At 37.3% G+C, this 15762-nt stretch overlaps 1 pseudogene; it reads left to right on the top strand.

The window, feature by feature from the left end:
* Positions 1–10636: 10636 nt before the first annotated feature.
* Positions 10637–15546, top strand: LOC110721240 (annotated as a pseudogene).
* Positions 15547–15762: the final 216 nt, after the last annotated feature.

Genomic DNA, 15762 nt, shown 5'->3' with positions numbered 1-15762 from the left:
CCACTATATACTCACGTGCAACATATAAGCAAAAGAAGTAGTAGTAGTGGGATTTAATACCCACCAACCCCTAATGGCCTAAGAAACAGAAGCTGCACACGCACAAAGAATTGGAAGAAAAACCCTCAAAATTGAGATATTGTATTTAAGGGGACACAGACGGCGAGCACGAACACACAAAGACGGAGACGAAGAGCAGCCGGAGAAGAGGACGAAGCATCAGCAAACCACGCCTCTAGACGAGCCTTAAGCAGCGTTCAACTTCTATAATTGGAGTTTACTCTTCTCTCTTTAAGATTATGCAATGAACAATGTTATATATTATTGATTGTGTTTTCTTAATCTCCATGTCTAGCTAATTTCCTTTGTTCTAGGTTAGGGATGTAGTCCATTATAATCTATCAATGAATTGAATTACTTTGTTTGGGTTTGATTTATATAATTGCAATTTGATAATCTTATTTTAATTCGCACTCTTAATCTGACCAATTGATTGTATGTTTAAGGTATTGGATTATTAGCGGAAGTGAAATTTCAATACTAGTTCGTGGGATTATCAAACGTCAAGTAGTATAATTTTAGGAATAGTTATACACTTGGGGTGGTGTTTTTGAATTCCTATTCTTAATGAGTTTATTATAATTGTTGTGATCACGGAAGTAGACATAATGTTGATTTGAATATGCGTTTTCTACCTTGGAAGAGGAGATTACATACTATTGGTAATTCGATCATTGTTATATTATATATGTTCAACCCTGCAATTAGTTTAATTACATTATAGAGAGTAATTGACGAAACCCGAAACCTAGAACTACTTCTTATTATTGTCTATCGTTTTATTAGTTTGCAAGCCTTAATTGTTTATAGTTTAGTACTACTTTTCTCATATTTTCGTCGTCTAAATAATATTCTAGTTTCTTAATTTGGTACTTGAGTAGACCTCCTAGTGGATACGATACCTTGCTCACCCTATATTTACTGTAATTGACCCGTACACTTGCGGTAGATTTAGACCCGACCAAGTTTATGGCGTCGTTGCCGGGGAGGCAATAATTCAATATCATACCTGACGAGGGTTAAATCGGTCGCTACAATCTAACTCTCAATCAAACAATACTTATACGAACACCCTATAACCAAGTACAATGGCAAATAAAGGTTCGGTCCACGAGGAACGAGAGTAATTGCAAATCAATCTTAAACCTAAGCTAGTTCGAAATCAATGGAAAATGGTGTTCTAAAATACTACTAATAAGATGGAATAAATCAATAAACTAAGACACTAGGGAGAACGGGAATTCACCAAACCATCGGTAACTACGCAACAAGGAATCACAGAGACAAACGGGATATGCAAAGACTATAAGTCTGATCAATATCATGTGATAGGAAGACAACGGGCAATACTAAGCTTGGATTTCTCATGCACTTAACATTACTCGATACATAATCAAACCACATTCAATAATGAAATACTCAATTCACAATCTCTTGTTCAAATCAAGAATATCATGCAATCAAATTCAAGATTCTAGGTTAGCTACTCCTATTATAATGAATTAACATGCAATCGCATATAATCAATTTAATCACAATCCGTTTATCAAAATCAATCCTCAATTACATAGATTACCTAGGCCGGGTTTCATCTCGAAACCCTAGCTAGGAGACTACTCACACATATTCATAATCAAAGCAATAATGAATTCCAAAAGCATAATAGATATAAACATGAATTCTGATTAAGGAATAATAAAGCTTGATTAATAAACAAGAATGAATAATACCAATTGTATTGATGCGAATCAATGGAAAAGTTCAGAACTTTGATATCCGTCGTCAATGAATAATACAAAGAATCTTCGCAAATCTTGCTTCAAATTAATCCAAGAAAACTAAAATCTCTAGAAATATCTCTAAGAAAACTAATGAATCTCTAATACTAAGAACGTTCTCCAATAACTCTCTACAAAGGCTCTCAAAACTATCTCTAAAAAACTGACTCTAAATCCTCTTAAAGTTGGGCCTTATATACGTCTTCTAATGCGGAGAAGTCAAGCGCGCAGTTAACCCTGGATCAGCACGGCCGTGCTGTATTTGGCACGGCCGTGCTAGCTTGTCAGTAAGTAAACCGGATTTCTTCTTCAAATTGGCACGGTCGTGCTATATATGGCACGGTCGTGCAGCTTCCTGGCACGGCCGTGCTAAAAATGACACGGCCGTGCTAAATATGCTCTAGCACGGGGCTCATACTGAAGCTGACACGGGCACGGGCAACATCTGGCACGGCCGTGCTAATGGCCTGCACGGCCGTGCGGGTGCGTGGATACTGACACGGCCGTGCTATTGGCTTGCACGGCCGTGCTGCCTTGCCTGGGGTTGCTTGCTTATAGGCTAGCACGGGTGTGCCTATGGTAACACGACCGTGCTGCCTGTGCTATGTAATCAATGCACGACACTTGAACTTCCTTAACTCCTCGGACTTCGGTCAAGGCTAGCTCGGTTACGCATCAAGGGCTCGGGATCCGATTAAACTCGGTTGATATTACCTGAAAACACATCAAAAACAAACCAAAAACCCGTGAAGCACGTAATATGGGGAACGTAAGCATAACAAGGTAATAATCGGCCAAAGCGGCCCCAAATACATCCAAAATCATCCTAAAATATGCTCTAAAGCGCGCCCTAAAGTGCGCTTGTCAAAACCCCCCAAGCTGCACTTTTTCTAGTCCTCGAGCAAAAACCAAGGGAAACACACACAAGATCAAATAAACTATGCCATTGCGAACAAATCAAATTAAGCACGGAATGAAATCAATGGATCCTACTTAGAACAACCATGCATTGAAGGAAAACTCACTCAAACAAGCAACGAGACACACAATCCAAGATATCGTTGATCAAATGCGAACAAGACCTAAACCAAGCATAGAGAACAAATAAGTCATGCTTCCCTCTAAACCCTACCAAACCGGCCACGTCCTCCCCCTTTTGCTTCAAACCACCACCCTAATTGGCCCCTCGTGATCCCTCGAAGGAACCGGAAAAAGTGATATTTTGAGGAAATAACAAAGGTATCCCGACATCTCGATTAAGCATAATCTTTCCATAGGGTTGAAAGGTATCTCCCTCCACCGTTTGAAAACCGAACACCTCTAAAGTCTAAGGGTCTTAAAAGGTTGTAATGTATTTGCAATGGGTAAGGTGGTGAAAACAATTTAAAATGCGGAGTTAAATCCTAAATGAAGCGCAAGAATCACGATTCTCAAAGACAAAGCTCAAGAGATGCAATTCACATTCCATAATAAACATTGATCACACTCTTACACATCCCAAACTCTCTATGTTATACACACTCAAATCACCTTTTTCAAACTTCAAAGCTTTTATTTATGTGTCCTTGCCTTTTTCACAATTCGGACGGCTTTTCTCTTCTTTTTTTCTTTTTAAATTCTTTTTTTTTTTCTTCCCTTTTTTTTTTCTTTTTTTTATTGATGGAAAAATGACTTTCACATTACATATTTACAATTAGGCTCACTTTCACACCTGCTCAAACCAACTATCAAACTTTATTTCTTGATTAGTAAACAATAAGCTCAACAAACCTATCTAGGTAAACGCTTCACAACTAAGGGTTGGTAAAACATTGGCCATCGGGTTTGTAACACGGTTAACCAAGAATGGAATTAAATCTCAACATGGTTAGCAAGTAAGATGATGTAAAAAGAAAATCAATTTGTAACAAAACAAAAGGAACAAAATAAGAAAAATGAAAAAGGTGCCCTCTTCCTCCCTTAAAAGTGTCAAGTCGGTCTTGGGAGCTACAAGTCAACACAAAGATCGAAACATGCGTAATCAAGGATCCAAATATGCCACTCAAGAAGAATGATGAAGGCTAGAACAATAAAACCTCACGGGATTCAAAAACAAAGCAACTACCAATTAAGGGGACCAAATCCACAAATGGGAAGCGACTCCATCTTACCACAGCCCAAAGGCATAGAGTTTCACATGACAAAAGTGTTCTAACCAACTACCTTCGCCTAGACTCGTCTACATTGATCAACAATAGACTCAAACTGTGTATTCATCACTGGCTTAAGTAGAAATAGATATTCCACACACATTCATTCACGTTTCGAATCCTAATATGAGCATTATTCCAAAAGTTTATGCAATTAGACAAGTTTATCACGATCCAAAAATATAGGAAAAGACTATGAGGCAAATCATATAAACTAGACTACACATTCTCAAACAGAAGCTTTTCCTATATTGCACACATATATAAACAACTAAGTAATCTAAACAAGCTAAATGGCTCATAAAGAGGCATGAAAATCACATAATAACCCAATCGACAAACAAGTGATCAATTGATATCAACATCAATGATCCCAGGTTCTTTAGAACCGATCAAACATCCTCGAACCATTCAACTTCTTCCTAAACTAAACTATCCTAAGCACACAAAAACAAAAAACTAAAGGAGGAAAAAGGGAAAGATTTCACCAGATGCTTCTTGAAAACACACTAAGACAACATGAGATGCAGCGAAGCTCCTAATTCTACCTCCATGAGTCTTCATATCTGCACAGTTTAGATAGAAACAAACCAAAACGAAACCAAAAGAAACTCGTTTTTTTATTTTTTTATAGGAATATGAAGAAAAACAAGGGAAAATCAACAAGGAAACCATTCACCCCCCCCCCCCCCAAGCTAGTATAGACATTGTCCTCAATGTCAGGCATCGAGAGACTACCTAGAAGGCAAAAAGGGAAAGAGAAAAGTACCTCATTGACTGGGTCTCGGGTTGCCTCCCGGAAGCGCTTCTTTAACGTCATTAGCTTGACGCAACACATGGATTACAGGTTACCCATAATCAATACTTGCCATTGTAGTGGAGATAAGCTCACCATTCTTATTCTTGACAATAGTCACCGCCCCTTTCTTAGGTACTACAAACACAGGGGAAACCCTTCCTTGATGTGTTGGAAGGGGTTTAAGCTTTACCTTTGGTGGTTCATTAGCCTCCTTTGCAGTGGCCACATCTAATGCATCTAGAAATTGCTCCTCCATGTCCCTGTTTTCCTTGTTCTCATTCAACTCAAAATCATGATTAGTATAGAATAATTCGTTACGCATATCAGAGACAATGGAATCAACAGTGTCAACCATCATGCAATTATCAGAATTAAAACAAGGATATTTCATAGTTTTATTTAAATCAAAATCTAAAACCTCTTTTCCTACTTTCAATGAAATATTGGCACCCTTTACATCAATAAGGGCCCCCGAAGTAGCTAGGAAAGGACGTCCTAGAATTATAGGTATATGAACATCCTCATCCATATCTAGGACCACAAAGTCAACAGGTATGACAAACTTCCCCACCCTTAGGGGAACATCTTCCACTTTACCCTTTGGAAATTTGATCGATCGATCGACTAATTGAAGGGATATGTTAGTGGGAAGAAGTTCTCCTATATTTAATCGTTGATAAACAGAATATGGAATGAGACTAACACTAGCTCCAAGATCACATAAAGCATTATCAATATTCATTTTGTTTATAGCACAAGGGATTGAAAAGCTACCCGGATCTCCTAACTTAGGAGGCATTTTGTTCATTATTATAGCACTACAGTGTTCAGTGAGGTTAACAGTTTCTACCCCTTCACAGTTTCTTCTACCACTCAATATATCTTTTAAAAACCTAGCATAGTTAGGCATTTGATTGATAGCATCAGTGAATGGTATAGAAAGGTGGACTTCTCTCAAGGTCTCTAAAAACTTCCCGAATTGGGCATCTAGCTTATGTCTCACATATTTTTGGGGGTATGGGAGTCTATGTAATAGGTCGGGTTCATTGGTTTGTGCTCCCTTCTGTTCCTTTGGGACCTCATTAATTTTATCTTTTTCTCTGGTCCTCTCATCCTCACTTCCTACAACATTATCAGTGATAGGTGGAGTCACAGGTTGACTCCTAGGGGGTACTACTTCATCGCTCCCCCTCAATGTCTTTCCACTCCTAGTGGTGATAGCATTTACAGAGTTTTTAGGGTCAATACCTTGAGGCGGTAGTTTTGAAACTCCAACCCCATCTTTTATAGCACAAGCCAACTGAGAAATCTGGGTTTCAAGCATCTTATTATGTGTCATCACTTCACTAAAATTTTTATCAATGGTGGACATAAAAGTGTTGAACATTTTGGCCTGGGACTCCATCATTTCCTCCAAGCTAGATCTCTGTGGTGGTCCTTGAGCATAATAATTATCATTTGTAGCTCGGGAACCACGCACATTAGATTGTTGGGGATTTTGATTAGAGTACCCCTTATTATTATTCCAGTTTCCCCTGTTATTAATGTTGTTTCCCCCTTGATTGAATTGCCCTTGGGAATTATGATTCATTTGATTACCCTGTTGGTATTGGTTTTGATTTCCAAAACCACCATGTTGATTATAGGGTCCTTGGGAATTTTGGTCCCTTTGGCCCCTATTTCCCCAATGGTTTTGATAATCAAAATCATTACCTCCCTGATTATAATTGTTCCCTCTTTGATTAGGTGGCAGATATCTATTATTGTCATTCCTAGGTCCGTTATCATAAGACATAGCATTGACCTGTTCATTATTATATCTATTACCATCATTATTATTAGGATCATATGAGGGATCAAAATTACAAGCATTAGTATAATGATCATAAGACCCACAGTTTTCACAGAAAATACATCCTACAGGCATATTAGAAACGGAAGGATTAGGATTCATACCTCTCCCCTTAGATTGGGAGGGAAGATCTTGCAATGGCACGGAATCGAGCTTGGCTTTAATCACTGACATCTCCTTCCCCAGGTTTGTAATTTGTGATGTCAGGTTGCTAATGGCATTGAGGTGGTCCACTGAATAGACCGCTCCTCCACTCTTGTTCATAGCATCTCGCTCGCCGTCTTGCCAATCCATGTGGTGTCGTACCACATCTTCTATGATATCAATGACTTCTTCTTCGGTTTTGTTCATAATGGGGCCACCTGATCCCGCATCCAAACTGGTCTTCCCTTGAGGACTCAATCCTCCATAGAAAATCTGTAAAACTTGATATGTTGGGATTCCGTGGTGTGGGCACTCTCTTTGGTACTCCTTGTACCTTTCCCATGCTTCGTAGATTGACTCCCCACTCCTTTGCCGAAATCCCTGGATCAAAGCTCTAGCATCGGCCGTCTTCTTTTGGGAATAAAATCTTCCCAAGAATGCTGTTGTGACATCATCCCAAGTGTGTAGAGAGTTCGGCTTCACCTCCTTCTCTAACCATTCGAGAGCTCTCCCAATAAGTGAAAAGGGGAAAAGCTTCAATCTCACGAACTCTTGATTCACCCCATTAAATTTGATAGTGTTGCAGTACTTCTCAAATTCATTCAGATGAGCCAAAGGGCTCTCATGCTTGGCACCACTAAACTGCCTTCGCTCGATGAGGGTGATCATGGCCAGCCGGATCTCGAAGTCATTAGCTTCAGTAGTGGGTGGAGCAATCCCACTTGAAGCTCTATACGCCCCAGGAGTTCCCAACTCCTTAAGGGGTCGTGGTGCTGGCCGATTAGGTTGGCGCGGTATGTCTGTCATTGGAACCTGTTGTGTGTTGTGTTCCTTTCCTTGAGAGTTTGATGACGTCAATCGAGATTTACGATTGCTCTTCAAAGTTCTTTCGATTTCTGGATCGAAGGGTATTAATTCTCTCTGTTTAGACCTGCGCATACACACTAACCAAACCAATTAAATAGCAGGGCTACAAGTGTAGCCAAAAGGGAAAAATCTTTTTGTGATTTTTTTTATGATGAACTAGACTCAAAAAATCAAAACGCAATTAACAAACACCGCTCCCCGGCAACGGCGCCATTTTGACGAGGGTTAAATCGGTCGCTACAATCTAACTCTCAATCAAACAATACTTATACAAACACCCTATAACCAAGTACAATGGCAAATAAAGGTTCGGTCCACGAGGAACGAGAGTAATTGCAAATCAATCTTAAACCTAAGCTAGTTCGAAATCAATGGAAAATGGTGTTCTAAAATACTACTAATAAGATGGAATAAATCAATAAACTAAGACACTAGGGAGAACGGGAATTCACCAAACCATCGGTAACTACGCAACAAGGAATCACAGAGACAAACGGGATATGCAAAGACTATAAGTCTGATCAATATCATGTGATAGGAAGACAACGGGCAATACTAAGCTTGGATTTCTCATGCACTTAACATTACTCGATACATAATCAAACCACATTCAATAATGAAATACTCAATTCACAATCTCTTGTTCAAATCAAGAATATCATGCAATCAAATTCAAGATTCTAGGTTAGCTACTCCTATTATAATGAATTAACATGCAATCGCATATAATCAATTTAATCACAATCCGTTTATCAAAATCAATCCTCAATTACATAGATTACCTAGGCCGGGTTTCATCCCGAAACCCTAGCTAGGAGACTACTCACACATATTCATAATCAAAGCAATAATGAATTCCAAAAGCATAATAGATATAAACATGAATTCTGATTAAGGAATAATAAAGCTTGATTAATAAACAAGAATGAATAATACCAATTGTATTGATGCGAATCAATGGAAAAGTTCAGAACTTTGATATCCGTCGTCAATGAATAATACAAAGAATCTTCGCAAATCTTGCTTCAAATTAATCCAAGAAAACTAAAATCTCTAGAAATATCTCTAAGAAAACTAATGAATCTCTAATACTAAGAACGTTCTCCAATAACTCTCTACAAAGGCTCTCAAAACTATCTCTAAAAAACTGACTCTAAATCCTCTTAAAGTTGGGCCTTATATACGTCTTCTAATGCGGAGAAGTCAAGCGCGCAGTTAACCCTGGATCAGCACGGCCGTGCTGTATTTGGCACGGCCGTGCTAGCTTGTCAGTAAGTAAACCGGATTTCTTCTTCAAATTGGCACGGTCGTGCTATATATGGCACGGTCGTGCAGCTTCCTGGCACGGCCGTGCTAAAAATGACACGGCCGTGCTAAATATGCTCTAGCACGGGGCTCATACTGAAGCTGACACGGGCACGGGCAACATCAGGCACGGCCGTGCTAATGGCCTGCACGGCCGTGCGGGTGCGTGGATACTGACACGGTCGTGCTATTGGCTTGCACTGTCGTGCTGCCTTGCCTGGGGTTGCTTGCTTATAGGCCAGCACGGGTGTGCCTATGGTAACACGGTCGTGCTGCCTGTGCTATGTAATAAATGCACGGCACTTGAACTTCCTTAACTATTCGGACTTCGGTCAAGGCTAGCTCGGTTACGCATCAAGGGCTCGGGTTCGATTAAACTCGGTTGATATTACCTGAAAACACATCAAAAACAAACCGAAAACCCGTGAAGCACGTAATATGGGGAACGTAAGCATAACAAGGTAATAATCGGCCAAAGCGGCCCCAAATACATCCAAAATCATCCTAAAATATGCTCTAAAGCGCGCCCTAAAGTGCGCTTGTCAATACCGTAGAAACTTTCGTATTAGTTTAGACTTTATTTTTATTTCTGCCAGTATTAAATCGCATTTTTTTATTTTTATTTCTACTAGTTTATTTTCTATTTTGTGTCGTTGGCAGTTTGTTTAAAAAAAGAAAAATATTCTGTTACTGCTACTGCACACAGCAGCAGTTTATAGGAGAAAAAAAAAACTGCATTTTTTTTAATTTTTTTATTTTGAGTTTCTATTTTCGATATTCTGTTTCAGCATTATACTCTACTTTTTATGGTTATTTTTTTAGTGTATGCCACGTACTAATCGTTCTTTAATCCCTTTTGATCCAGAAATCGAAAGAATGTTGCACGCGTTGAGGAGACTCCAGATTTCTGAACAAGAATCTTCCATTCCCAACTTGGAGTCGCTTTTCTCATAAACTGAAAACATGGTAGAACCACCGGCTAAGATGTTGCGTGAGTATGCAATGCCCGATGCTAGTTCAACCTCTACAAGTATAGTAAGACCTTCTATCCAAGCTAATAATTTTGAACTTAAGCCTGCATTAATCCATATTGTTCAGCAAGATCAAATTGGTGGGTCACCAGCTGAATGTCCATTAGAACATTTAGCTAATTTTCTTGAAAAATGTGATACCATTAAGATAAATGGTGTAAGTGAAGATGCTATTTGACTTAGGTTGTTTTCATTTTCACTTAGAGATAAGGCAAGAAAATGGCTGTCCTCTAAATCGTCTGATCCTTTTACCACTTGGACTTCTTTATCTTAAGCTTTTCTAAATAAATTTTTCCCACCTGCTAAAACAGCTAAATTGCACAATGATATTACTAATTTCACTCAAAATGAATTAGAGTCACTATATGAGTCTTGGGAAAGGTTTAAAGATTTGCAACACCAATGCCCTCACCATGGAATACCTGATAGGCTACTTGTGCAAACTTTTTATAATGGCTTAAATCACTCTATTAGAAGTATTATAGATGCTGCAGCAGGTGGTGCTTTAATGAGTAAGACTACTGAAGAGGTTAATAAGTTATTAGAAGAACTTGCTTTTTAATAATTATGGTTATTCTAGTGAAAGATCAGTTGCTAAAAAGAGTACAGGGATGTATGATGTGGATGGTATTAACATGTTAAATGCTAAGGTTGATAATTTGACTAAAATTTTCAGTAAAATGAGTAATGTTATTCTTATCTCTAGTACTGATTTGTCTTGTGATAATTGTGGGGGTGCACATGCTAGTAGTGATTGTCTTAATTTTGAACAAGCTCAATATGTTTCTAATTATAATCGATCACAAAATGACCCCTACTCTAATACTTATAACCCTGGCTGGAAGAACCATCCTAATTTTTCTTGGAGAGATCAAGGAACCCAAGGTAATAACCATAGACCACAAAATCCACCTGGTTTCCCTCAAAGACAACAACCACAACAAGAGAGACCCTCATGGGAATTGGCTATTGAAAAACTTGCTAACGCTACTTCTGAGAGAATCATAAAATTGGAAAATAAGGTTGATCAATTAGCTAATTCAAACAAAAATGTGGAAGTTCAGTTAGGCCAATTGACTAATGCTATTAATTCTAGAAACCAAGGAACTCTACCTAGTCAAACTGAGGTTAACCCTAAAGAGCAATGCAAAGTTGTAACCTTAAGGAGTGGTAAAACCTTTGAAGATGTAAATGTTCAAGCCAAAGCTAAAGAAGTAATTAATGAAAATGCTGAAGTTGAACCTGAAAAGCAACCGGAACTAGGCAGTGATGGTTCTAATCCTACCCCTATTCCTGTTGAGCCTTATGTACCTCCCATTCCTTTTCCCCAAAGGCTTAAGCAAAATAAAGTGGATCATCAATTTGAAAAATTTCTTAAAATGTTTAAGAAATTGCAAGTTAATATTCCGTTTGCTGATGCATTGATGCAAATTCCTTCATATTCTAAATTTCTTAAAGAAATCATGTCTAAAAAGAGGAAATTGGAAGATTATGAAACTATTGCTTTGAGTGAAGAATGTAGTGCTGTAATTCAGAATAAGCTTCCTCCTAAATTAAAAGATCCTGGCAGCTTTTCTATTCCTTGCACTATTGGTGATGTTAATTTTTCTAAAGCTTTATGTGACTTAGGTGCAAATGTGTCTCTAATTCCATTGTCTATTTACAAGAAGCTTGGTTTAAATGATTTAAAACGCACTACTATTTCTTTGTAACTTGATGATAGGTCTGTTAAATATCCTCTAGGTGTAGTAGAAAATGTGCTAATGAAAGTTGGTAAATTCATTATACCTGTTGATTTCGTTATTCTTGATATGGATGAGGATGTTGACGTGCCTATTATTCTTGGAAGACCATTTTTGGCTACTGCTGGTACTGTAATTGATGTTAAAAACGGCAAGTTAACTTTTAAAATTGGTGAAGAAGAGGTGCAATTCAATTTATTTAAATCTGGCAAATATCCTTCTTTTACTGACCATGTGTTTAGAGTTGATGTGCTTGATGAATTAAATAAAGAAACGATTTCTTCTATTTCTAAAGATACCCTTGAAGTGTTTCTAACAAGTGCAGGTACATCCCATAATGATGATATTGAGGTGTTGGAAATGGCCAATGCTTTAGAGGCATGCCCTCCATGGAAGAAAAGAGGTAATCAATTTGAGAAACTCGAGAAAGGTAATCCTCTTCCTCCTCCCTCTAATGTGCAAGCACCTACTTTAGAGTTAAAGCCTCTACCATCACATCTAAAATATGCTTTTCTAGGTGAAAATTATTCCTTGCCTGTGATTGTATATCTGATGAACAATTAGATAAAATTTTGCGTGTTTTAAGAGAAAGAAAGAAAGCAATTGGTTGGACTATTTGTGATCTTAATGGAATAAGCCCATTTGTTTGTATGCATAAGATTTTGCTAGAAGAAGATTATAAACCTGTTGTTCAAAATCAAAGAAGATTAAACCCTAACATGCAAGAAGTGGTTAAGAAAGAAGTTTTAAAATGGTTAGATGCAGGAATAATTTATCCTATTTCTGATAGTCCTTGGATTAGTCCTGTACAAGTGGTACCTAAAAAAGGTGGAATGACTGTTGTGCCTAATGATAATAATGAATTAATTCCCACTAGAACAGTGACTGGCTGGAGAGTTTGCATAGACTATAGAAAACTTAATAGTGTAACTCGAAAAGATCACTTTCCTTTGCCATTCTTAGATAAAATGTTAGAGAGAGTTGCAGGTTATGACTATTATTGTTTTCTTGATGGATATTCTGGTTTTAATCAAATTCTTGTTGCTCCTAATGATCAGGAGAAGACTACCTTTACTTGTCCTTATGGTACATTTGCTTTTCGTCGTATGCCTTTCGGTTTATGTAATGCTCCAGCTACCTTTCAGCGTTGTATGATGTCTATTTTTTCTAATTATATAGAGAAAAATATGGAAGTGTTTATGGATGATTTTTTTGTTTTTGGATCATCTTTTGATAATTTTCTAGCTAACCTTTCTCTTATTTTGCAACGTTGTGAAGAGACTAATTTAGTTTTAAATTGGGAAAAGTGCCATTTCATGGTACAAGAAGGTATATGCTTGGGCATAAAATTTCTGCAAAAGGAATTGAGGTAGATCGTGCAAAAATAGAAGTAATTGAAAAACTCCCACCTCCAATTAATGTTAAGGGAATTAAAAGTTTCTTAGGCCATGCGGGTTTTTATAGACGTATCATTAAGGATTTTTCTAAGATTTCTAAACCCTTATGTGATTTGTTAAATAAAGATGCTCCCTTTTATTTTAATTCTGAATGTTTGCATGCATTTAACAAATTAAAGAAAGAGTTAATTTCAGCACCTATTGTGATAGCTCCAGATTGGAATTTTCCTTTTGAATTAATGTGTGATGCAAGTGATTATGCTCTTGGTGCTGTTTTAGGGAAGAGGAAAGATAAAAAGCTGCATGTAATTTATTATGCTAATAAAATGCTTAATGATGCTCAATTAAATTACACAACTACTGAAAAAGAAATGCTTGCTGTTGTGTTTGCCATGGATAAATTTAGATCTTATCTTATAGGGTCTAAAGTAATTGTCTTCACAGATCACTTTGCCTTAAAATACTTGTTAAGTAAAGAGGAACCTAAGCCTAGATTGATTCGTTGGATTCTTTTACTACAAGATTTTAATTTAGAAATCAAAGATAAAAAAGGCATTGAAAATATTGTTGCAGATCACTTATCTAGATTGGAAGTTGATAATAATTATGATATACCTATAAATGAATCATTTCCCGATGAACAATTGATGGCAATTGCTAGTATTCCTTGGTATGCTGATTTAGTAAAGTATCTGGTAAGTGGTATTATTCCTTCAAATATAAACTATCATCAGAAAAAGAAATTTTTGTGGGATGTTAAACATTATTTTTGGGAAGAGCCTTTGTTATATAAATTTTGTGCTGATAGTCTCATTAGAAGATGTGTGCCTGAAGAAGAATTTCATAACATATTGTATCATTGTCACTCTTTAGAGTGTGGTGGTCATTTTAGTATGAATAAGACAGTAGCTAAAGTTTGGCAATCTGGGTTTTATTGGCGTACTATCTATAAAGATGCTAGAGATTATGTTAGCAAATGTGATAGATGCCAACGAGTAGGTAACATATCTAAAAGAAACGAAATGCCTATGAATATTATGCTTGAAGTTGAGTTTTTTGATGTGTGGGGAATTGATTTTATGGGCCCCTTTCCTTCTTCCCATAACAACAGATACATTTTAGTTGCTGTTGATTATGTTTCTAAATAGGTAGAAGCTATAGCTACTCACACTGATGATTCTAAAGTTGTTATGAAATTTCTTAAAAAGAATATTTTTTCTAGATTTGGTGTTCCTAGAGCGATTTTAAGTGATGGAGGCACTCATTTTTGTAATAAGTCGCTTGATTCTCTTTTAAGAAAGTATGGGGTTAAACATAAAGTCGCATTAGCTTATCCTCAAACCAATGGTCAAGTAGAGCTTGCTAATAGAGAGTTAAAACAAATTCTAGAGAAAATTGTGAACATTTCTAGGAAGGATTGGGCTAATAAGATTGATGATTCACTATGGGCGTATAGGACAGCCTTCAAAACAACTTTAGGCATGTCTCCTTATAGGCTAGTTTATGGAAAATCTTACCATCTTCCCGTAGAAATAGAGCATAAGGCATTTTGGGCTATAAAGGAGTTAAACATGAACCTTAAGACTGCTGGGGCTAAGAGATTACTACAATTGAGTGAATTAGAAGAGTTTAGGTTAGATGCTTATGAGAGAGCTAAAACATATAAAGAGAAAACTAAACTTTGGCATGATAAGCACATTAATCACAAGACTTTTGAAGTGGGACAGAAAGTTTTACTCTTTAACTCACGCTTAAAATTGTTTCCAGGAAAGTTGCGATCTAGATGGTCTGGTCCATTTACTGTTGTGAAAGTTTATCCATATGGTGCAGTTGAAATACAAGGAAAATCTGAAGTTTTCAAGGTGAACGGTCAGCGACTTAAACCTTACTTGGTTGATGAGATGGTGCCTACAGGAGTGACTTACTCCTTAGAAGAACCCACTGAAGATTAAGCACCAAAATAGTCAAGCTCGTGACTTAAAACACGCGCTTCTTGGGAGGCAACCCAAGTTCTTTTTCTTTTCCTTTTTTTGGTTTTTGTTTGTTTTTCCCGTTCCTGTTTTATCTTTTCTGTCTATTTGTTCTGTTTTCTTGCAGCTTAGAAAATAAGATGGAGAGCTGGACACTTCCATTCTAATTGAAGAAAAGAGAGTAACTATTTTGCTAGCTATAATCTGCTAGAATATGCTGCTTTAAAGCTGTTATGTGTCATGTGGTGTAGCTGCTTGCTGCCAGTCAATTGTTTTTCCGAGTCTAAAATGTTGCCCTCTAACATTCAGTGGAGCTGCTGAGAACAAGCTTCAGATTTTGCTACCAGGTTGTCTCTTTCCTTGTTTCCCTTCTAAGTATTGTAATTTTCAGCATGCTTTAAATACTCCTACTCTCTGCTTGCATTTCAGTTCTTTTGAAATTTTCTGCAACTGCCTTGTGTTTTTTCCATGTATGAAGCATGGCTGGGATTTTGTGCAGGTTTTGAATGACTTTAAAATTTTGATATATGCCTGTTTTAGGGGAAGTGCTGCCAAATTTTCTGCAGAATTTTCATGAAAAAAAAAGTTTCGTTTTGATTGTCACTAATTGACTTGTTTTGGATCAATA

The sequence above is a fragment of the Chenopodium quinoa genome, unplaced genomic scaffold, assembly GCF_001683475.1.
Source record: "Chenopodium quinoa cultivar QQ74 unplaced genomic scaffold, ASM168347v1, whole genome shotgun sequence".
NCBI lineage: Eukaryota > Viridiplantae > Streptophyta > Magnoliopsida > Caryophyllales > Amaranthaceae > Chenopodium > Chenopodium quinoa.
This window is presented reverse-complemented; position numbering and strand designations above follow the sequence as displayed.